The 25722-nt window shown below is 42.7% G+C and overlaps 1 protein-coding gene across 1 annotated transcript in view; it reads right to left on the bottom strand.

Moving 5' to 3' along the window:
- Positions 1-23970, bottom strand: part of NTRK3 (neurotrophic receptor tyrosine kinase 3) — a 932433-nt gene extending 908463 nt beyond the window's left edge. Inside the window, exon 1 of the mRNA XM_029575291.1 lies at positions 23893-23970. The gene's annotated coding sequence lies outside the window, so the exon portion shown is untranslated. The remainder of the gene's footprint in view (positions 1-23892) is intronic.
- Between the last annotated feature and the right edge of the window lie 1752 nt (positions 23971-25722).

Raw genomic sequence — 25722 nt, 5'->3', positions numbered from 1 at the left:
GCAACTGTTGTAAAAGGAGGTATTTCTGAGATATTTAGAAGAAAAATAGTAGTTCATTATATCCTAAAAAAGTTATTTGGTAAGTGCCTAAGATATAAACATAATAAATGCTCCATCTACATTTTCCACTCTAACTCATAAAACAACCCACAAACCCCTATCACCCAAATAATTTATATTTGGGGAGAAACAGAGATGTTGGTTTCCAGAAGCCTTCTTTTCCTCTCTCTTACAACATCTAACAAAAATACTAGCAGCCTTTCTTTAAAAATCCCCCATTCAAAAGGTGCTTTTAAAGGGAGCATGCTGCTATGCACCTTTGAGAAACTGCTTCGGCCTAACCTAATAAGTCCATCTGTAGCAAGACAACATGTACAACATTTCTCTTATCATAAATCTAAACCTACTTTCCTTATAGTTACATCCTTACTACTTCTCTCGATCACACTTCACACACACTACACTGAGTTCTACATGCATTCAGAAAAATTCTGGATAACCTAAAGAAGACATATGTCATCAGTACTTTAGCTAAAGATAAACATTACTACCTATACTTGCAGCAGTATAATATACTATAGCAGTCTTACAAAATAACAGGCCTACAATAGCATTTCACTAGTATGCACCACACTCTCAGACAAAAGTAGAATAATAATATATTTGTTTAAAAAAAAAAATCAACCAAATTTCTGTACTAACCAAACTATACACTACTAGCCACAATGCTGTGGCACTCACTGATTCATTTATGTATACACATTGGCAGGGACTCTATTGGGAAGTTTTTCATAAGAGCCTGCATCGATGCAAAGTGTTCTCACCCACAGATTTCGCACGAGCTCTAAAAGGGAAAGCACAACAATACTTTCCCATTGAAACGACCTTTAAATGAAGCACCTGCAGAGATTTTTTACACTGCTTTTTCTGCCTGCATTTTTTTCACTCTAAAATACTGCACCTAGGTTGGAAAATGCCTCCCCCCTCCCTAAATATGCCCCTGGAAATGCTTCATCCCACAGTGGCTAAAAGAATGCAGGCCACTGAAACCTGCACACACTTTCAGCTGGTTAATTTAAAGGCTAGAGCTTTTCAGACAACCTATGGACCCTGGTAAAATGTTTCTGAGAAATGCTTTACTCAGTACTAACTAGAAAATAATTAGCATAATAATACATAGATATGTATATTGTATATATAGAAACTTCTAATTAGAGTGGCTCAGCAAGGAGGAATTAATGGCTGTGGTATGTCCCCTATTAACGTGCTTCTTGGTGGTATATAATAACACTGAATCACGAGAAGCTGAGAGCGTCAACACGCTAACTGGTAAGAGAGAATCATCAAGCATTTATTTTCCCATCCAGATGGAAATATGTCGTTCTGTATTGTTTAAAGGAAGCAAACCGGTAACCGATCCAATGTGACGAACAACAGAAGAATGAAAGGATGGATCGGTAAAAATGGACTTTTATTGGAACTTGCCCGACTCTGGCCGAGTTTCGCTCTGCCGAGCTGCCTCAGGGGCTTGTTGAGCCAGAACTTGGCTCTATATACTTGTGCTGATTTCCTAGGATGAAGGAATATGAGTGAACACACCGAATCCGGGCTTGTCACTTGTAATTCATCAATCACTTGTGTGAACAGTATTGAAGCAATTCTTTGTTGAACTTGCACCGGTCACATACTGCTCTGACAAACACTCCTTCATCCTAGGAAATCAGCACAAGTATATAGAGCCAAGTTCTGGCTCAACAAGCCCCTGAGGCAGCTCGGCAGAGCGAAACTCGGCCAGAGTCGGGCAAGTTCCAATAAAAGTCCATTTTTACCGATCCATCCTTTCATTCTTCTGTTGTTCTGTATTGTTTTCCCTTTCTCTCCTTTGCTTTCTACAGGATTGAGTTGATTATAAGATCCAGTGCATTGTGAAATGAGGCAATAGAGTAAGTACGGTGCCTACAACCAATTGTTGGCCTCTTTCCCTTGGGCTGCGCTGACAACACAGCAGGAGCGTGCCCAGAGTGCCTCTTCAGTTCCAGATGTTGGTGACATCAGGAGTAGGGCTGTGCAGCAGAAAAAAATTAATTTTGTTTCAATATTCATTTTGTGCGGATACTGATTCATTTAGTTTCAAAACAAAAAAAAAATGTGTTTTTAATTTGATTCGTTTTTTTTTGTTTGCCATTAAAGTCTATGGGGGAAGCACTGCAGCCTATATTAGGCTCCAGAATTGGAGTTTCCTAATTAACTGTCTTAAAACTTGTGGGAAGAAATCCACAAAAGGGGAGAAAGAGTTCTGTGGATACTGGATAGTGGCACTAAAAGTGGCATGAATACACACTAAGACTCAGGAAAGGGGCAAAGGGGTACCAGCATTGGCAAGATTTCACCAAGTCACTGTGAGAGGAGAAGAGAAGCAGAAAAAGCATGAAGAACACCCCAAAACTGCAAAAGATGGCACCAGCAATGGTGCCATGAACCCTTGATGGCATCTCAAGTGGTAAACTGGCACCAAAAGTGGCATCAGCATCCTAAGACAGCATGAAGGGGGAACAAAGCAGAAAAAGTGGCAGAAAACGCCCCCAAAGCAGGCACTGATAAAGGGACCAAGCAGCACAAAGAATGGCTTAAAAGCACAAAATTAACATGAAAGGTGTAAAGCAGCCCACCAGAGGGCAAGAACAACTCATGATGTTAGGTCTGGGATATGACAGTAAGGCACAGTGGCAAATGGAACTCCAAGGTGTAAGTTCGAGGCCTGGAGACAAGGTTGAGTGGCACAAAGACCCCAAGGTGCTGGGTGGAATTTCGATTTTCTTGTAGAATGGGCTTTCTGAAGGAGAAAGTTATCACATGTAGGACATCAAAATGGTTTCTCTAATGATTGTGGTGTGGTTTTCCTGGATAGTGGTGAGGACTGATTTACTAATAAACCTTTCCCATATTATTTAGCTGACCTCAGGCTGTTCCTTCTCCTGATTTTCTGGTTTTACATGAAATCTATGACCCTACTTTAACTGTTACCACTTTCAGAACATCAAGATGATTAATCAAGCATCTTTTGATTTGTGTCTGTATTTTGTCCTTTTGAATGAGGGCTTTTTTGGAAAAACTACCCCAGTGTAATCAACCATTCAATAAGGCGAGAGAACCTGGCTGAGATTGTTGGAGGAAAAGAAGAACTATAGAACAGGTTTTCTGCCCAGGTAGTGAAACCTGTGCCTTTTATTGACTTTTTCAAATTTTTGTTCTGGGGACAACACCCTAGCATAACAAATAAAAAAAAAAAAAAGCAAGTTGGGAAGAACACTCCAAAGCCCAAAAAGATGGCACCAACACATTGACATGAATACTTGATGGCATCTCAAAGTGTCAAACTGGCACCAAAAGTGGCATCAGCATGAAAAGGGGAACAAAGCAGAAAATGTGACAGAAAAAATAATCTGAGGCAGGCATTAAAGAAATCCCACTCTGCCTTTCCCTCCTGATATGACTGATTTGGTCACTGGAGTTGTGGATATTAAAATGATTTAACATTTCTCAATGATACCGTAATGCCTGCTGACTGTCCCATGCTAATGTGTGCATGCGGGGAACACAAAGACAATGCTACACTGAGTGTCATACTGTGTACACTAGTTCTCTGGCACAGCTGAGCTTAGTAACAGGCTTCACAACACAGACTGGCATGCTTCAGTCTCTGCCATGCTCTCAGTGCTCACCTTGTACCCATTGCCTACACTGCCCACTCTCCACTGCCCAGGCAGAGACAAAAATCAGTGAACCTCTTGATTTGTGGTTTTTGTGCGGTTGCTATCTATGGATCAGCCATTTGTCTTAGCTGGCCCATTAGGATAGCTCCCGTGTTTTATTCTTTAATTTTCTTAACAAACAATTTTCGTTTTTTGTTTTTTAAATTCTCTTTATAACTACGTGCTCCTGTTCTCCCGATATGCGGTGCGACCCCTCATTTATTGTTATCTTTCGTAAAAAGATTAACTTATCTTTTAGCTGCTCAATTGCTGCCGCCATTCATGGGACCACCTCCGCTTGCCCGACACTGGCCATGTTTCGGCAGTTATCTGCCTGCTTCAGGGGCCAGGGGAAGAAATTTTTGTATCGCGGATCGTCCGTCAGAATGCACTTGAATCCTTTGTTTTTGCATACTAACTCGTCAACGTGAGCGGCGCCTTCGGAAGAAACAATTTACTTAGGCCTAGGTCAAGGCCTGGGCTTATTGCTTCTGGCTAGGCCCCAGGGAAGGGACTAGGCCAAGGCCTGATCCCATCAGAGTCCTGTTTTATTGGGGGGTTAGTGAACAAATATGAATATACACAAAAATGTTCATATATATTTGTTTGAGGCCTATATTTGATTTGAATCATTTGTATGAACTAAAAAGTAGCCTCATTAGTTACATTTTATATATTTGTTCAAAATGAATACACATCCCTACTAAATTTAACCACAAAGTGGCTGAATTTAACCAAACAAAAAATGGGGTGGCTCCAAAGGCATTCCTGGGGTGGAATTACAACTTAGCCCATTAGAACAGATTTTCAGTGCTAGCCGGATAAATTTAGCCATTCAACCCCCGCTGCACAAATAACTGTCCTAAATCTAGCTGGTCAATAAATGTCTTAATATATTTAGGAGAATTTTCAGCCAAAAACCTAGCCTGTTAGGTACTGCTGAAAATTTGGCTACATGAAAATTGTCCCCTAGATGTTGCTGAGGAGAAATGATTGACTTTCTCCCTTAGAGAGCTGTGAAATCCTCCGCATCCCCAACCCTGACCAAACCGGGAGCAATCGTATTCATAACTTCTGCCTGCCAGTGAACCATCAGGCTAGGTCTACAACACTGCTGGAGAACATGGAACATAAGAAGTGCAGCTGAATTCCAATGCCTGCTGGCTCTGAATATGGAATAAAATTAAATATTTAAAAAAAATCAGGGGGAAAGAAGATGTGGAATTATTTCCCCCCCGTTCTGATGAGGTTGGGGTAGATCCTGCATTTATAAAAACACGTCCATTGCAGATCAAGAGTGAGTTGCATCAGTATTTGCGGCAGCTCTGTCTTTGATTTCTTTCACACCCGAGAGAAATCATATGTTACAAATGAATGTTTTATGCAATGGGGAATGCTCAATCTTAAAACAGAAAGGAATGGTGGCATTTATTCCACTAGGCTAAAAGAATCCATTCCGTTAATGCACAAATTAGTATGCTGAAGTTTGTTTGGAAGTTAATGACATCAAATATTTAATGCTAGTTTGAAGAAAGCTGTTTTAAGAGATTGAATGCATTTGTGAAAAATGTTAACGATAAGAGTGAGGTTGCATAACCCAGAAGTCATCATGCCAGGTACGATGTATTGTGGTGTTCACAGTATTTTAGATTGAGTTAACTAATAAAAATGTGTTAACAAATAAATTGCTGACATGAACTTACAGTAGAATGTATATGGGTACAGCATAGTATGGACATGCATTATCATATTTATCAATAGAAATAGAATGAACCAACCTAAGTTGTAGGGGTCAGAATTCATTATTTGAGATCTCAGTGACTGGGAATTTAATTTCATTCTTTTGATTCGGCTGTTGATTGCTGTTTAAACTGAGAATTTCAGATCATGATCTGGACTGAGACAATTGTTGTTTTGACCATGTATTTAGAATAATCCCCATTTAATAGGCAAAAGAAACTTAAAAAGGACCTTTGGACTAAAATAAGATTTTTATGGATGACAACGTTAGACAAAAAAAAACAGAAACATTAATTCTCATCTATCTACCCCTTGAAGGATCAAAACTATAAATGATAAACCTGATGATTTCTTTAATGCAGCTAGAATTGTTGGGTCTGTTTTTAAAATATGCTCAGTGCCTTACTCAGATGGTCAAATTTTGTCCACCTAGTTCAAACCAATTTTCAACTATAACCAGTTTGCAGCTAAAAATTCATCTAAATCTAGTTATCCAAAATTCGACCTTCTGGATTCAGGCCTGCCTTTTATGCATTGTGATTAGGAGGTTAAACTTTATCTGACTAGCACAGCAAATCAACACTGATTGGATTATTCCTCCCCCTGGCCCTGAGAACACTCTGTGGGACTATCCTCGTTTTGAAAGGCTAAATTTAGCTGCTCATCCCCAGCACATTTTCAAAGGGACTTAGCTAGCGGGCCTAACTCTCAGATTTGGGTGGCTGGACCAACGCATAATTTACCCCATGCTATATTTACTTCTCAAAAAGGGCTTGATTTATCAAGGAGTTTTATTATATTCTGACCCCTACCCTCTTCCCCCTTCTCCTCCTCCTCCTCACCCCTGCCAAACATTTCTCCCAGAACAAACAACAGTGACAAGCAGTTTCCAGTACTAAATAGTAGTGACATGCAGGGGGGTAGCTTTCAAGCCACAAACAAGGCTAATTTTCAGGACATCTACAATTAGGGGTAGATTTTCAAAACGTGCACGTGCACGTGCTACCCGGCGCGCTACCCGGCGCGCACACATGGACACGAGATTTTGTAACATGCACGTATGTCATAAAATCGGCGGTCGGCAAGCGCAAGGGGGTGCACATTTGTGCGACCTGCGCGCGCCGACGCCCCCGGCCTTCCGCAGTTCCCTCCCAGTCCGCTCCAATTTAGGTGTCACCCTTAAGCCATGATGATGATTAGCTGCCCCCAGGTGCAAAGGGGCTGTGAGTGCTGCCTTCACAGCATCTCCAGTCCCGATCAACCTAGAGCAGTAGACCAAACCGGGAATCTCCTGCACGGCAGTGCAGAGCACTTGCCAAATGAGACACCGGGGTGACCCATGTTTTCATTTTCTGTTTAACCAATTTTTTTTGCATTTATTTCTTTATTCGTGTTATTGCTTTTTATTTATTGTAAACCGATGTGATGTACCACACGAACGTCGGTATCTCAAAACAAATAAATACATATTTAACAAATTTCTAAACTGCCTTCCCAGCCAAAACAGTGTACAAAGCTAAAATAAAATGCATAACATACGGTAAATATAAAACACAGTATTATTCAGAATTACCCTTGCCTTTATCCTTCCTATTCCTCTTCTGAGCTGAAATGCTTTTGCGTTTAGCGGTTCAGCAGAGCTTGGACGAATTAAAGTGAAAAGAACCATGATGGCAGTGTTCAAAGTGTCAGATGCTGTACACAGAGCGCCAAGAACGGGAAATGTCAGTCAGACTACAGGCAGGGCAATCACTTGGTTAAGAAACCGAGGGCAAAGCTTAAAAAATTATGTCCCTAAATGGTTGGAAACAGGAAAGATTTAAAAGTGGAAGGCATTTTTCCTGTCACATGACTGATGAATTTTGTTGGTATGGGCCCATAAAATCTGAACCAGGCTTCTACCTACCTTCTATTCATTTGTACTGTATCTTCTAAACCATGCTGGTTTTAAATCACGGGCATGATCGTATGAATAGGAAATGCATATATTGTAACTGCCACTCTCTGGATTCTTGCACAATATAAAATCTATTTTAAGCTAGCTTAGCCATGTCACTTTTCAGTATTTTTATTCTGTTTCCTTTGGCATGTAAGCGCATCAATAAAAAGAGAAAAAAAATAATTTTTATTAGGATGCTTCTATAACACAGATTGTAAAATAAAAATGCCTGAAAAATGATATCGTTAAGGAAGCAGATCTAAACATAGACAAGAACACTGAAAGGCAGCTGATGAAATATTACAGAGTTTACTCTGTTCTGCAAAATACTAAAGGTGAAGATTTGATTCCTTGCAGATTTTTACAAAAGCTCCAAATGGATGATCTCGCTGTCACTGGGAAAGGGCTTCTCCTTGTCCTACTCAGGAAATGCTAGCAGCACTCTTCTTGGAAATGTTATGCTTTCTGTATATGCTATCAGCTGTAAGGGGCAGATTTTAAAAGTTGTGCGTGCATGTTATAAAATCAGGGGTCGGCGCGCAAGGGGGTGCACTCTAGTGCAGCTTGCGCGCGCCGAGCCCTCGGGAAGACCAGCTGGCTTTCCCCATTCCCTCCGAAATCGGAGCAGCCTCGGGGGGGAACTTTCCTTTCCCCCCACTTTCCCCTACCTGTCCCGCCCCCTAGCCCGAAACCCCCCCCCCAATACCTTTGTTGTTGAAGTTACGCCTACCTCTGGCAGGCGTAACTTGCGCGCACCGGCCGAGTGCCGGCGCACAATCCCCCGGCCCCAGCGGCCATACGGAGGCCTCTGGCCATGCCCTACCCCGCCCCACCCACGCCCCGCCCCCAGACTGCCCATTTTTTCAAGCCCTGGGACTTATACGCATCCCGGCGCTTTATGCACGCCGCCGGGCCTTTTGAAAACAGGCCCAGCACGCGTAACCCCCCTACGCGCGTAAATCCTCCTGGATTTGTTTTAATTCCCTCCTAGCTGGTTAACCTTTCTTAATGAGAGACAACCCCAGGTGAATCCTCCTTCGCCCTTGGATCCTGGTCCCACGTCCTCCCTAGCTGTGGAAGGCACTAGCGAAAATATACATCTTCTTTCTTATCATTTTTTTTTTCCTTGGGGAATTTCATTTATTAAGAAAATAGTTAAAATCAATAAGGCTGTAAGTGGGATAAACAGGGGTTAAGATTTAAAAGCTGCCTCAAAAAGGTGGGTTTGAATAAGGCAAGAGAGGGAGTCTGACACATCATTTCAAGAAGTCTACTCCAGGTGTACGATGCAGCCAGGTGGAAAGCACAGAAGGGAGTTAGCGATAGAAGAGAAGGGCATAGTTAGAAGGGAGTTGCCTGATAAGCGGAGTGCATGAGGAGAGATAAGAGAGAAGAGGTAGTGAGGAGCTCCAGAATGAAGGCTTTTACAGGTGAGTAAGAGGAGCTTCAGCTAAATGTGGAAAAAGATAGGGAGCCAATGTAATGACTTGAGAAGAGGGATTATATGAGTGTAGAGACTTTGGGAAAGGATAAGTCATGCGGCTGAATTTTGTATAGATTGTAGATAAGATGAGATGGTTTACTGGGAGTCCTGTGAGGAGCAGGTTGAAGTAGTCCAAGTGAGTCTAAGCCCCCCACCAAAAAATAAGCCCACTTTGTGATAGCGATACCCTATTCCCCCTCTCCTTAATCTCAACTACTGGTCATGGTCTAGTTTCCAGCAGTGCCCTTCCCCTGTCCACAAAGTCCCCTAGCAGGCCAACTGACACACAACCCCCCTCCTCGAATTCAAATCCCTGTTTGCAGTCTAATCCTCCACTGATCCCCAACCTCCCCCAAACCACAACCCTGTATCACAGCCAAGCCCTAGATGAAAAGCACACACATTATGATCAACGTGGCACAGCACCAGTTCCTATGGAATTTAATGTTGTGACTATGTTGGTTATTTCTCTGAAGGATATTTAGATTTAAGTTTACTTAAATCTAAATATCGGAGTGAAGGCATTTTTTGCTATACTTCGGTATAAAAAAGACTTTAAATAAATAAATAAAATAAATACTGTGGAATATTGCTTTATTGTTTTATTAGGGCGATTTTGTGATTTATTATACCCTTATGTGCATCCTTTTGATCCTATTGTTAATCTGTTTTGTTATTTGTATTGTAGGTAGTCTTGATATCTTACCTTATTTTTTGCTTTGAGCTCAGTATTAAGTATTATAGAAACCTAAAAAATGAAATGAAATGATAGCAGGAGGGAAGATGGCTTCTCTGATGTCTGGTCAAATAGATAAGTGTAATCTAAAAGTGTCATTGTGGGGGAGAAGGAACTGAATCCTGCCTCTTGACAAGGCCAAAATCTAGTTTGGGCGATGCAGTTGGCTGCCACAAATGGAAGTTGACGTCTAGAGGAATGGGTGCTCCCCTAAGTGGGGCAGCTATCTCAAGGTGGGCTATGACTTGGTCAAGAACTGCTGTGAGCTATGAGTTTTGCTGTGCAGTGGGGAATCCAGAGAGCTACAATGGCTCTTAGAGGACACAGGACATTAGGCCCAATTGCCATCAGGCAAGAGGGTCTGTCAGCTAGGCAGTTTCCTCGCTCTGATAGGCCCTGTCATTCTGACCCGATTCGTGTTAGGATGTCATAGTTGCAGGTTGCAGTCTGCATTATCTTGGACATGCTGTGCTGAATGTAGTCTTGGTAACCTAAAGCGTTATATGCATATCGCTAGTTTGTAGATTTCGTGTTACAGACCGATGCAACTCCAGTGATAAAACTGCAAATAACTCATGTTACTATTCCAGTTTTAATTGGCGACAATTGTCTGTGACGGCGTCAAAGATAATTAATGTCAGCAGAATCCATAATTTTAGATTGACTTAAATTAAGTACCTAAAACAGATTGAAAGCAGCAGCACCTCCGTCTGAAAACAAAATTTAAACTGATTGTAAATAGAAAGACAAGCTTTACCATGTAAGAAAAGTGCCATTCTCCACAAAGTGATCCCAGTTTATAAAATCTGCAGCTCCTGTTGAATTATTGGGAACATAGAAAATTGCTGGTAAATTCTTGGCCTCCTGCCTACTCTCTTCTCATGACTAGATTGCCCTTTATCTTAGGTTTATATTGATTTGGGGTCTGTACCTCACTGGGAGCTTCATTGATTGTATAATATAGTGTAAATAAATCAATATAAAAATCACCCAAATGATGGTCAGGGTTATGGTTGGGAGGAAAGGCGGCGAGAGAAGACTTATGAGCTCATTAGACATTTTCTCAATTTGCAGTTAAGTCAGTAGGAGCCAAACCTTTCCCGAAGATGGGAACATTTTAGAAAATGCAGCTCTGGTGGCTACGGCCCTTTGTTATGGTAACGTTTGCTATTGAATAGAAAGTACTGCTGCTTTAAATGTCTTGTAGGGTCATTTCTGGAGGTGCAGTATGTTGTTAAATAATAAATAAAACACACAGTTTGAGGGTACAAGTATCCACCTACCCACAGATCAAGAAGAATGCTGCATGCAAGGTATTTAAATCTCTAGAAGGACTCTGGTCGCTGGGGACCATATAGCAGTCAGGTTTTCAGGATAACCCTAAGGAATTTGCATGAGATGCATTCGCATGAACACTGCCTCAGTTGCTTGCATGCATATTACTTAGGGATATCCTGAAAACCAGACTGGTTCGTGGCCCTCAAGGACCAGAGTTGTGCACCCCTGCTCTTGAAAATCTCCATAGCATTTCTTTTTCTAATTTTCAATTGATCATCCCCCCTGTTGCTGTTGCATTCGCTCTTGCTGAAAAGCTAGTACAAGGCGAGTTTACTTGCTGGAATTTACCGCAGATGCTTCTCTTGGAATGCATTAACCTTAACCCTCTTTGAGGGCTGAGTCTTTTATTGCCATGGATGTACCTGTGGTTTTCTTGGAGATAAAACAGGAGACGTTATCTATTTAAGCTAGTAGAAAACATTTCTTTTTGTGGTAAGCATTTGGGTCTTGTGTGGAGCTCAAGGGAGTTCTAAAAAGCCAATTTACAAAGCATTTTGGGTAATGTTACACATCATTTTAGGCCATTACTAAATCATTGTATTGGTGCTACAGACTCCAAAGAAATATTTATAGCACTAGTTTGTGGCATAGAAGAAAATGATAAAAGATAAACTATGCTCATCTCTTTCTAGCAGATTCTACCATTCCTACTTGTAAGAGCAAAGGCTGAATATTTAGACAATTGTATGTCATCTTTATGTGTCAAATGGCATATATTTTAAGATGACTATAATAAAATCATGATCTTCCTGATGCTGGTCTGGAGCTTTGCAAACATTTAACTTTGTGAATCCTTACTGTTAAGTCAAAGTTAATCCAAGGGATAGACTTTGTAAATATGGTGAGAACCTCCTCTAGTGAATCCTTATCTTAAGAATTCACTAGATTAAAGGGGAGCAGTTCTCCTTATTCTGTCAACCACATAAGAAAATTATCAGTTACAGTCTGCACACATAAAGCACATACACACGCATGCATGTTAGAAATGGACTAGGAATGCTTCCTTCTTCCTAGCTTGCTTAGGATCTTCTTTGCTCTCTTGCTAAAGCATGCCTTCAGGTCAACAGCTGAGAGAAAATACTTATGTACAAGATCAGTTGGGTAACTGGTCAACCTCTCTCAAGTCAGAACAAAAATCAAGGTGCACGAACTAAAGAAATGCAATTTGCTGACAATGCTCCTGTGACAACTCATACTGAAAAAACATCTCCATTGCCTCTTGGATCATTCTTCCCAAGTATGTCAGGACTTTAAACTCACTATTTGTCTGAATGAGTGATAAGATATTGATGTCTCCCCTCTAGTAGTGTTAACTTATCAATGCTAGAGATCATTGATAATTTCACTTACTTGGATTCTATCATCACACAACCTTTCGCTTGATGCATAATTAAATCTATGCATTGGTAAAGCTGTCACCACTCTGTCTAGGTTCCTAAAAAAAAGTCTGGAAGAACAGCAAATTTATGGAATGCACCAAACCCAGCATCTACAAAGCCTTTGTTAGCTATCTCCTCTATGTCATTGAGACATAGACGTTGTACTCCCATCAAGTAGAAATGTACTTTCTTGTTCAAAGGTCATGAAAACACCAATGAAGCATGCTGTTTCATTTACTGTTGTGTGAAAATGAAAAGAAATGCTAATGAAATCTCATTTTCATTTTGTTTCATTTCATTTTCCATTTTGGTGTGTGCTATTTGCAAATAGTGTGCACTCAACTGGAAACAAAATTAGAATTAAAAAAAATGACACACATAATAGAATCCCTCCCCCCAAATCTGAATTGACATGAAACAAAATTTTGGGGAATTCACTCCCCTACTATCAAGAGAAGAGGCAAGTTTCCACATTCGCTCACCTGTGATGCATCCTTGACATCTTCTGGAAAGACAAAATCACAAACTCCAAAATTCTAGAGCAATCTCAAATTCCCACTCATCACCTAGCTCAAAGAGAGACATCTTCAAAAACTCAGGCCTGTCCATCATATGGATGATAGCAGAACTCCTAAAGATATTCTATATTGAGAGCTAGCCACTAATAAAAGCCCAACTGTCTGTTCACACCTGAAAATCAAGGATGCATGCAAGCATGACCTCATGGCTCTTGACCTTAACATTAACATCTGGGGAATGGTTGTTCAACATCGCAGCCACTGGAATTATGAATTCTATAAAGGCATTCAAAAATTCTGCAAAGGACTGATGTGCATCATCAAGCCAAAATAGTAAAGGGCATGGATATCTTCTTGATGACGAAAGGCTTAACAGGTTAAGACTTTTCATTTGGGGTTTAAAATAGGTTTCGGCGAGTTTCTGGAGGACAGATTCTTTAACAATTATTTTGCCAGGGAAACAGGGAAATCACCAACAACAAGGAATGGATCTCTCCATTAGGATCTGTCAGGTTCTTTCATGTGATCTGGGTTGGACACACCCAGTCTCACACTGGAACACCATGAAATGCCAGCAATAACCTCCAAATCAAATATCTGAGCAGGGGCAGCCGACCACAGAGCAGAGAGCCTCCATGACCCACTAGCAGAATTACTGCAGCTGCACTTGGGAGAGCAACAGCCAGCGAAGGCATAACAGGAAGCAATCATAAAAGATAATTAAGGGAATACAGCTGCATATCTTACCTGTTATCCCCCCATTGCTAATCAACACCATACAAAACCACACCAGGCCTGTGATATATCAAATATAAATCTACATTATACAGGCCATCACATATTTGTCCCTGCTCACTAATTTATATCAAAGCAAATGAATCACTTTTTTAAGTGAAAAATTACTTTATTAAATCCTAACCTCATGTATAAATATTATGCCTATAAAACATCCAAATAAAGATATATATTATTTTTCATCCACACATCAATCAACAACATATTCCGAATCCCCATTGCTACCAAAAGTAAGAGAACAACTGCAGCCTGATGTGCCTGTGATAAACCTAGTCTCAGTAAAGCATATTCATTTGATCATTAAGATAAACAAAGGTATTTGACTTTACCAAAGACAGCATAGCCTAACATAGTGCTAATTTTGTCACAAGTGATTTGTAGCCTTGTTTGGGAAGGAGCCAGGTGTAAAGAAGAATAGGAAAAAGCAGGTGACTTTTGACACGGCCCCTCAGAAGGGACATATAGAGTTAGGTGGACAGAATGAAGAGTGTAAGTGGAGCTTCTACAGTGATCCCTGCTAAGTACTTGGAATATCTTTTTTTGGGTAATGGTGATATTGGGTTTTTTTACAATAACATACTGCTTTTTTCCTTTTTGGGGGGTGGGGAGGGATTTATAAATGTATCCTCCAGAGGTTAAAAAAAAGAATTTGGCTGAAATGGACTCTTCATTACTATGGGTATAATTCTGACTTTGGCTTATCTCTATTTCATGTGACATAAACCGCTTAGTCTATTCGTTTTAGGCGTTCAGTACATTTTAATAAGCTAAAGAGACTGTCACTTTTAAACTGCAACTGTAAAAATTAAGGGGTAGATTTTAAAACATGTCGCACACACGCATGTTATAAAATGCCGGGTCGGCGCGTGCAAGGGGGGGGGACATATGTACTTACGCGCGGCGATGCCTCGGGGCCTTCCCCAGTTCCCTCCCAGTCCGCTCCAATTAAGGAGCAGACTGGTAGGGAACTTCCCAACCCCTTAGCCTAACCGCCCTTCCCCTTCCCCTATCCTGCCCTCCCCTTATCCCTATCCTAAATCCCCCCAAATTCCTTGTCCTACCTTTTGCTCCTGCTTCTGAGCAGGAGCAAGTTGCGCGCTCTGGCACCGTGGCAAATGCAAACCACCCCCAAGCCTTATATATTAACAAAGCAACATTTTTACTGGGTGATGAGCTTTCAATGCTGCTTGACGTGCTTTGCTTATGGACTTGGCCGTAGAAGCAGTCCTGTGCTTTTTCCCTTATGTCTGCGCATCAATACTCCAGACTGTAAAATTTGGATCCCGTGTTAGTTGTCCTCTGAATCCAATTCCCTCCCCCCCCCCCGTCAAAGTGCAGAGCAGTTGGATCAAAAGCACCAAGGCTTATTGATTAAGGGCAGCAATCCCCATGCGTATTGTTAAGGGTTGCAACCTCCACCAAACAGGTTACCCCCATGCATTCTTTTCTTCAACCTTTAGGGATCCACAGTGTTTAGCCCCATGCGCCTTTGAATTCAGAAACTCCAATAGAAGGAATAAATGTGACCCGGGAGAGGTGTGGGAACCATTTTATTGGGTTTTTTTTTCTTTGAGGGGAGTTTAATTTAATGTTTGTTTTGCTTCAGCAAATGAAGCAAACTCAAATAAACATTAAACAAACTGAAACCTGGATAAAAAACACCTCTGAAAAACATTTTTTTTCCTTGTACATCCCTATGGATATCTAGGAGAGGACTGGAAGATAAAAAATTTCAAAGTGATATATCTGTAACTTTCTTCTCTCCAGAAGGGGGCAAGATAAACTTCAGCATCGTACAGGTGAAAAGAGGCAAATGGCACCTCAGAGTTTATTCATAATGGAATTTAGTTTCCAGTAGGCATCTTTATCATGAAATGATAATTTCCAGAAAGTTGTTACAGAAGGGAAAATATTAAATGTTCGACCAGCGATCTATTGTCTAGCTTTAAATTTCTCTCCTCTAACTGCATTAAAGCATGTCAGAATTGCAGGAGGCACATGCCTGTCTCAGACATGTCTTCTATCCCGGAATGATCATGCAGCAGCCGTTCACGTGAGCTGAGAGGTTTCCACTTCTCTTCTGCCTATGCCATCAAATCTAGTCAAGGACTGTGGGCCACCTGTAAATGGCTTCTCCCACACAAGCATTGTCACCGACCACTGTGGAAATGACACGTCTACAGAATAGTGTCCAATGGATCCCATCTTTGAGACTGAAACACTCCCCGGCCGACGCTGTATCTCTTCATCAATAACTCAATCGACACTGTGGCTATTTTTCCGCTCACCACTACCTGATAGCTGAGATTACGTCTCTGAGATCTTTCTCCAGTCACTGGGTGTAAACACCGCTCCATGCTCCTTCTCTCTCTCTCTCTCTCTCTCTCTGGCTCTGTGTGGAATAAAAAAAAAATCCTTCTTATACCACTAGGAGTCCCCATTAGCTCTCCATTGGAATATCTCACTTACTTGTCCACCTAATGCGGTGCAACTGACTCTTCCAGTCCTTCTGCCAACGACAGAGCTACAATAACCCTACTCTAGTGAGGCTCTGATCCTCCCCACTGTTCTGTGTGGGGGAATCTACGCAGCTGCTGAAACTATTATTAGCCGGATAGCTTAAGAAACAGATTTGGGGTTAAGAAAGAGTGCATCATTGCTAATTTAGATGCCTCAACACTAAATGGATAAAGGATATATCTTTTGAGCAGTATGACCAAAACTAACCACAGGCTTTTAAAAATCCATTTGCAACTGCTGACACATCAGATTCAAACACATTCTTTTGCTAATTGGGAACCAACCGCCTGAAAAAGCTTTTAAGACACAGCAGTCATTACGTCCTAAAATAGTCATAGAATCATATTTGGTTCTTAATGTCTTGCAAAAAAAAAAAAAAAGCAGCCAGAAAGATGTCTTCAAATGAACCCTTATGGATGATGCTAGTTGTCCAATCATAGCCCCCTATTATTAGGCTAGCAAAATAGCACCTACAATTCCAACCTCAATTTAGTGACATATGACAGCAACTTAGAAGTAATTAGAGAAATGCGGCAGTAATTGTCTGTTGAAAGTTTTGGCACTTTCCAAAAGATGAGTTTTAATGCAAGACTGGCATATAAAAAGTCTCTAAACAACCAGACCACAGCAAAGAGAAATAACTTGAAGGGCTTACAATGGCTTCTCAAGGGATATTTACATTTTACATTTATTAAAATTTGTTAACTGCATAACACTGCAAAAGGTATAAGCGATATACAATAAAACATGCATAGTAAAATCAAGAATCACATCTGTGAGCCTTTTACTGATTAAACAGGTAAATGCTTGTCAAAACACTGAATTTCTGAAGGAGACAAATATCATTAGAACGTGGCTCGCGTCAGTTGGACTATATTTGATAGCAGTCATTGGGTGAAGAATATGAGGGGAAACGCCCATTTATTTAGTTATTTATTGAACTGCGCACTATAGCTCAGATTTTAAAAGGCCTGCGCGCGTAAAACTGGGGGTTTACGCGTGTGGCCGGGCCTTGCGCGCACTGCACGCATTTTAAAACGGGCCCAGCCACATAAACCCCAGTACGTGCACAAGTGAGAAGCCTCTCCTAAGGGGCAGGCTGGGAGGGCGAGGGAGGGGCGGGCCGGGTCTGCGCCATTGATGCTGTCCCGATGACTCGTGCGCCAGCAGCCGGCCAGTGCACGCAACTTTCTTCAGCTCCGGCCCTGAAGTAAGTTCAAAAACAAAAAAAAAAAGGATAGATAGGAAGGGTTTAGGGGGAGGGGAGGAGAGGAGAGGGGAAGAGGAAGGGAGTTTAGATAGGGGGGTAGGTAAGTTCCCTCCCAGTCCGCTCCTTAATTGGAGTGGACTGGGTACTTGTCAGGTTCTTGTGGCCTGGATTGGCCACTGTTGGAAACAGGATGCTGGGCTTGATGGACCCTTGGTCTGACCCAGCATGAAAATTTCCTACGTTCTTAACTGGGGAAGGCCCGATTACATCGCCGCGAGTAATTTGCAAAAATCCCCCCCCCCCATTGCGCACATGTGGGTGCGGCCACCTGATTTTATAACATGAGCACGCCAGACCCCCTTAAACCTCGCTAAGTTGCCTATATTTTTTTATTTTATTATTTACACGACGTTCATAGCAGAAATAAAGTTTCACAGTAGGGGACCTCGGAGTGCGCTTGTGCACATAAATAGGTACGAGCAGAAATCATGCCTCAGACCAGGCCCCCCCCCCCCCCCAGGCCCCACCCCCTTTTCTCTGAAAATCTTTGTGTGTGTGTGTAATGGGAGATATGAGCATTGTCGTGGGTCTTTTAAAATCCGTGCAGCACGCACATGTTCTAGACACGCCCATATCTCCCGGTTTTGGCGCACGCAAGGCTTTTAAAATCAACCAGTACGTCTTGATCTATACGGAAGGACAAAGTTCTCTGGAATATTCTCAAGATGTAGAACGTCTCTCTAGATGACCAGAGACAGACATCTTCCTTTCAATTTTTTAATCTGATAAAGAGCCGTCGGCAAGAAAGGAAATAGCACATGCAAAAAAAAACCATGGACAGACAGGAAAAACATAAGACAACAGATAGAAGCAAGGCAGCCCTTGAACTAGGCTTATTGGTCCTGAAGTCCTCTTCATGGTTTCTAACTGTCCACAAGATGCAAACAGCAACACGGGATTCCAACTGGATTCAAATAGGTTGTTTCACTGGAAATCATCCAAGTACTGGCAAAGTTTCTAGCTATACCAGACATGGATAGGCTGGTAGCCTTCTGGCACGCCTCCAGTCAGAATCCCAGAAGCTGACAATCAATTTAAAAATATGGAACAAAATGTTCACAAAGAACTCCCTTCCTTATCTTCCTATTCAGTGTTCCTGGAGGCAGACTTAGCAGTCTCATGTTTTACCTGCAACTCAGAGGGGGAAACTGCAAGCAGGATGTAGGGAACGGAGTCCTGTAGAAACCGGCATATATTCCTAGCCAGTCTGGACTCTGCTATTGAGGTCTGTCCTGGCAACTTATGCTCACTTCTTACGAACTCCATGCAGTGGTGCTTCTCTTGCCTCGGGGGATTCTCCGGAGACACATGGACTCTTCCAGCTTCAGGCCATACTTACTGACATGCTCAGCCAGTGGCTTCCTTGTTTGTGGTAGGCCTCATCCAGGGACTCTAGCATTCAGATCCTCTCTCTAGGCCTTTACAGAAGGGGCCACCCTGCATCCTACCCAGGATATCACGGAAGACATCACTCACTAGGAAACAGAGGTAGTCCTTCTTTCTGTAGTACTTGGAAAACATTTTCCTCTTCAGCCCTGCCCTCCTGCTGAAGTCCAAGAGTTGCCTTTTCAGCTCCATCCTGTCCAGCACACAAGGTGGCCATCTTATGTCCATTGAAATCCATGAGGTATTGTCTTCAAATTTTTCCAAACATTTTGGGGTGCAATTTATACGCAGGAAAGACAAGCCCCAAAACATTCAGAATGCTTTCAGGCCCCAGATTGCAGGGCACTATTTTTATGTAACTCTTATTCCACTGGCTACTAGAACTCTGGGGCACATTTGAGATTGATGGGATAAGTAGATATCCCATGCTCCTTGTTCTTTCCTGACAGGGAAGGGAAATAACAGTATTTCAAAACCCTTAAGATTGTTTGGAGATCTTTTGATGCCTTCTAGAAATAACACACTGCCACACAGTTTGGAACGTTTCAAAAATAAATTGTTAACTGGAATAACTGATGCAGATGAGTAATATCAGCAGAATGCACACCGAAGAATAGTGCAAGCCATGCAGCAAAAACAAAAGACATCATACAGTCCAAAAAGTTAGTGTCACTGCAAATCTTCACAGACCAGAAGGTTTCCTTCCTCCCCTACCCACTAGCTCTTCAGAGATGGGTTCCTCCATGGACTCTTTCTGGTGTGCAGATCTCTGCAGTGCATTCGCTGAACTGGAAACACTGACCTGAACAGATGAGCTTCTGCTGGCTCCTTCAAGCAGTGACTGTGAAAGTAGATCTCCCAGTCTGGCAGTCCTTACTCTGATTCCAACCAGAAATCTGCCCTGTAAACCTTAAGGCAAATCTTCCATAAAATGCAAAGAGTATGGACTAACTCTCCTTTCATGACTTTTAAACTCTCTTGGTTCTCTCAATCTCCTCCTTGGACCCCCAAAAACTCTTCCTCTTGGGAGGCCTGAGGGCTCATATCTTGAGCCTCAAATACCTTTCCAGGATGGAAGATTGGAAGAAAGAACACAAGTCAAGCTTGGGTCATGAGGTCTGTGAAATCGCACTTCTTTATAAGCCACCTCCCACCGGAGTCAGGCAACACTATACACTCTTGTGCTCTCTATCCGAGGTCTGAGAAGACTCTGATGCATAAAGCAAGAGACGCTTTGGTAACATCCTTACATGTGTACGATTTTTCTGTAGTTCGTCCTGATTAGCCCTGAATAAGTCATAAATGTGGAAAATGTGTGAAAGGGACAAGTGTGAGTAAAGTTGATGTATAGATAGACAGCGATGTGAAGCCTGTGTAGCCTCCGTCCTGATCCTGTCCTGGACACAGGGGTGCATGGGGAGAATTTTGGCCTAGAGAATGCCCCATGACCTCTTGGAGTTCCCACACAGAGGGAAAATGTTTCAACTCTTCAATGCCCTTAGAGTTTCTGCTTGCTGAGGCTCTTCTGCTCATCAGCCCAGCAAATAAAACAAGCACATGGATCACACAGACTCCCAGACTGTTGTCCAAAAATAAAGGTTTTACTGCCTGGCACTGAACGCCACATAAAATAAAGGCCAAACGCTGACACACTAATGACTAGTGCATCCAACCGCAGACAAAAATTCAGAGCAGCACAAAAAAATAAATCTCAGTTACGCTCTACAGAAAACACCACTGCTCTCCCCACCAGGTCAGTTCTTGGGACAGGGACAGATCTCCCTCCGGCCTCTCCCGGGTACCTGCTATGGAGGCAGCTCTTTTCCTGTATCACAGCAGTCTTTCCTTTCACTCTGTTGAGCATCTGGTTGTCTCTTTTTTCCAAACAACAACTCCTTAAAGCCTTTTTTTTTCCCCCCCAATAGGCCATTCCTCTCTTTTTCCAGATTCCCAGAAAGGACCAACTCCCTTCTCGATACGCACTTCTCCAACCTTCTTTCACCATAGCTGAAGAAATGTGAACACGCCTGATCTCTGGCAATCTCCTCAGCTCCCTTAGGGTTGTCGCTGTTGCCAGTCCCGAGACCTTTCCTCCTACCTGGAAGCCCCCTTCACGGGTCAGAAAATCCCCTCTTCTCCAGAATCTCCTCAGTTGTGAGAAGGTCTCGTGCTGGGTATTTCCCCCATATAAGGGAAGACCACCCTAACACATTCTGTGGGGAGGTGGCAACATCAGAATGTGATGGGCTTCTCCAGACTCCAACTCAATCGCCTACCGCATCACATGGATGCAAAAGGTTTTTTTCTTTATATAAAAACTAAGACTCCTCTCACTGGGGAGCGTTACACCTCCTAACATACCCCCCCCACCCAGTGACCTCGCTAGCAGCGCACGGTCTGTTGAGACCGCTAGGCCCATAACAGTTAAGGACAGACTCCACTAGTAGGAGGTGGATGTGTGAATGCTTTCGTTTATGTTTATAAAATAATCTAGGAATCTAATTTAAAAAAGACCCCAAGAACCACCCAGAAAAGCTGTTTAGTTGTAATGTTGAAGCTGGAATACGACTGGCCAAGGGACTAAGGCAAATGCACAACTGGTAATATCTACTCTTATTACCTCTCAGTTCTATAATGCTACTAGACATATTCAGCACTAAATAGAGGCACTTGGGCTAGTCTGTGCTCCATCAAGCTGAAAATCCAGGCAAATATCTATGCTCAGAAGAAGCCTGAGTTTGCACCTTGAATCAGTTGAAGAATGCAGATTATTGAAACAGCAGGCAAAGTTAATGGTTAGAAGTTAAGCCAGGGTCAGAAGTTAAGAAGTCAGTGCAAGGATTGAGAAGTAAAAAAAAAAGGCAAAAACAGAAAATAAGGCAGGAACAATCTGCAGTCAAGATCTTGCAGTGAGATGCAAGGCAGTAGGTTTATAAGTATAAGGGCAAGACACATCTGACTCAGTTCTTATTCCAGCAATAGGCCTCCTAGACAGAGTTCCTCCAGTCAGAACCCGGTTCCGGCAGATCATTCCGAAACCCGAGAAAGGGCTGTTCAGGAGCCAGGAAAATACACCTGGGGATTTCATTTTGAAATTGCTGTGTGCACTTTAATCCCCACGGTTCCCCGCCGACCCACGTTTTCAGAGGAAAAAATCATGCCGGGCATTTTCCTTTCAAGCATTCACCTGCAGATCCACGGGCGCAAAATGCCCACGGACCTGCCAGGGCTTCTCTCAAAATTGCGCCCTACTGCTCCCAAATTTCCTGTGAACCTGATGGGCTTCTGTGACCGATTTAAGCACGTTCAAATGCAAAGTCAGCATGAGCGTGCTGCACAGCACATGTCAAAAGGGAGAGAGCATGGCACTCGAGCCAGTAGGTGATAATAGCGTTGCCATGGCAGCAGATTGCGCATTGTACTAGAATTGCCCAGGAAAATATACACCTGTGGGGTGTCACATAAACATGCCAAAGAGCCGCCACTCGGAAAGCGCAGCGAACAAAGTGCTAGCCATGAGAGCATTTAAAGGGTCCGTGCCTGAAAAGAGCTCCCCCGTAGCGTGCATCCCGGATCCGGGGCAACCGTGTCGCCTCGCTGCGGCGGCACGAGGAGCGGTTAAGAACAAAAAGACAGGCAACCCGGTCACTTTTTCGGCACCTGATTTCATACTGCATCAGGATTCAAATATCGATTCCCCTCTATTTTCTGTAGCTCCAGATGCTTTCCAGCTGCTTTTATAATTTATACTTTATTGATTTTGAAATCAGGGCAGTAGACAGAAAAAAAAAAGTATCACAACAAAAAAAAGATACAGAAACGTGCAATAAACTTCTGAAGTCATGCACCGTATGGCTCCTTGGCAGAGATTCAGGTTTCTCGGAGCTCAAGCAAGGAAAATAATGGAAGGCAAACACGACAAATTACCGTTGGTTCTCTCTGGCTGCGACATCCCCCAGAAGACTTGCTTAGGTTGCAGGAAAGAGTTACATTGATCACCATGTTTATATGCTAAGCTGCGCTAGCGTTTCAGCGCGCTGGGCAGCCTTTACGGCCCCTTCGTCATGAAGGAGGAAAGGTAGGGATGATTCGGTTCTGCCGACAGATTTAACAATGTATTCCCAAATGCGTTAACTGGAACCGGTAACGGACGCAGACCCGGCAGAGGAAGCGAAGAGGGGGCGTGGCCTAGGTAGCACCCGCCCTTAGGTAAAATAGTAGAACTGCCCACCAAGGGAAGAGGGGTTATAGCCACAGTAAAATAAAGAGAACCCCTCTACCCCACAGCAGGGCCCCTGGGGTATTCGGATAACAGAAAACCTCCATACCCCGGACCTCCCTACCCACAGAGAAGGACATACTTCCAAAAATCTTTTCTAAAGAATATCACATCAAACATTTCTTTCCTCTGACATTTGGTCACCAAAAACAGACTGGCATCAAAACAGTTGCTCTAGTCCTAAACAAACCCTTTCTAAATTCCTCTAAGCCCTCCAGTATCCCGTATAGCCCTGGGTACCCAGTAGCAGAAGATAAACCTTGCCGTATATTTATGCACGCACAGCTGTTGGAGGCCTCCTGAGATACAGATGTTGGTATGTGAGATCAGGCAATAGGTGCTGCATCTGGAAGTCTCTGTGTAAGTCCTAATAATGTATGGTAAAGGCTCTCCCCAGGAACTGTCTTTTTAGCAGTGATCCCTTCCAAGAACAGGAGGCCTCTGGGCTGCCCCGTTCCCACCTGCAGCCTCTCAGGTTTATTGCTAGCAGGGGTTTGTTCCACGGGCTGTTTGCACTTCATGTGTGTGCCTTTTAGCTTTTGCAGCTTGGTCCTCCCCAGCACAGGGAGAGGGAAAAGAAATATCTTATCGCCAGTTGTATCTTTCAGAAGCTACCCATCCATTTACCTCTGCAGGCCTTGTGCTCAGTATGAGTCACACTGAGCGGAGGCAGAGAATCCAGTCCCCAGCTTAAGCATCCTCATTGCCTCTCTGTCCCAGTGCTCAGACCTTCTGGCACTGGCCTCCCGTGGCTTACCTTATCCTGAGTCCCAAATTCTGTGCCACCGGGACTGCGCACTCTTTCCCAAATACTGCAGCAGGACGCTAATTGCTTCTCCTCCAACAGCTCACTCCTGTTTCTGCCTCTGCACAAGGAAGTCCAGGGCAATTTTCTTTTTAAAAGGGTGCTAAATGTGTCTCTCTCTAAATAGTTTGGTAGAGAACCAGCTACTTCCTGCTCTCCCCTCATTGTAGATTGGCTCCCGCTTGTCATGTGACTCCAGGCTCTCTAACCAGTGTCCTTCACATCTCTCTTCTCTCTCCAGGGTAGTTAATCCTGAAGTTGCTGAAACACACACTGCTTCGGAAACCCCTCCACCCTTGCAGCTTGCAGCTCCTGGCACCTTAATGTCCCGTAGGCATGTGTGTTGTGCATGGTTAGAATCCAGTCTCAATCACAGACCCAGTTTCTTGATCTATCATAATATAAGCTCAAGGGGATAGGGACACATACGTTAACACCTTGTCATGTATCAGATTCTCAAAAATGAAGCAGGTGATAAATTTAAATGTAGTTATGTAGCCTGACAGTTCTGGATAGTACTCTCTGTGGTCATTTGTCAATCAGGTGTTGTAGTAGACCAGGGGACTGAGCTTTTTACTGTATTAAAGTTGACCAAACCTCTCTGAGGTTGGGATTTTGTCTCTCAAGTAGGGCAGACTACCAACACTAACTGGAAACTAGTTTATAAAACATTTTGGTAGTGAAAATCAGAGTATCAAATTTCATAAACTAAACTAAGCTTGATTATAAAATAACTCCAAGCCACTAAAACAGCTGTGTCTCCAAAAACAGGCCTGTCTTTATTTACAGAGGACAACAGTACTTACAAGTCCAATCCGCAAGACAATTTACATTAAATATTAAAACTCCTGAATTGAGATGGCAATAACAACAAAATTCTTATATCCCTTGAGGCATCTTTTCTGGGTTCATCTTAACTAGGGGCAAGCTGAGCAGGAGATATGAGTGGGCAGACTGGATGAGCTGGAAGGTCTTTATCTTCTGTCATGTTCTATGCTTTGTTTCCTGTTTGTTTCATTTATTTGAAAGGAAAAAAAAAAAAAAGTAATAAAGAGGCCTGCCAACTGACCCCCTCATTTATCAAAATGTGCTGTGTGAGAGAGAGAGAGAGAGAGAGAGAGAGAGAGAGAGAGAGAGAGACTAGCCATAGTGTCTTCTCCATAGACAGGTATTTATATCCCTATGGTAGGCCCACCTAGTAACTCGAGGTGAGGTTTAGGTATTAGTGTAGGGGGTTAGGGGCCACTTTGACATTCAACATGAGACATATGAACAGAACAGTGCTCTCTTGTGAAGATTTGATGACCTATGGAGAGAGGAAACTCACCCAAAGATGAGATTTGTGCAATGTTCTCTCCACCTAGCTTGATGTTACCCAGGTAGAGAGTCCATCAAGCTAGGTGGAGAGAACATTGCACAAATCTCATCTTTGAGTGAGTTTTCTCACTCCAAGGTCATCAAATCTTCACAAGAGAGCACTGTTCTGTTCGTACATCTCACTTTGAATGTCAAAATGGCCCCTAACCCCTACACTAATACCTAAACCTCACCTCGAGTTACTAGGTGGGCCTCCCAGGTAAGTTTGGTCATGGTGGAGAGCAAGTCTAACGTTATCCCAGTAGACTCCAAAGGGTAACTTTAAGCTTAATTCAGTGGGAAACATATCCTGAATAACTCAGCAAGAGTTTAATTGCTGCTCACCCCCCTGCTCAATATTGACCTCCATAAGAAATTTTATAAAAGAAAAAAAAAAGACAAGAAAAATAAAATGATCTATGGCTT

The sequence above is a fragment of the Rhinatrema bivittatum genome, chromosome 13 (genome assembly GCF_901001135.1).
Source record: "Rhinatrema bivittatum chromosome 13, aRhiBiv1.1, whole genome shotgun sequence".
Lineage (NCBI taxonomy): Eukaryota > Metazoa > Chordata > Amphibia > Gymnophiona > Rhinatrematidae > Rhinatrema > Rhinatrema bivittatum.
The sequence above is the reverse complement of the archived record's forward strand: the minus strand, read 5'-3'. Positions and strand labels throughout refer to the sequence as shown.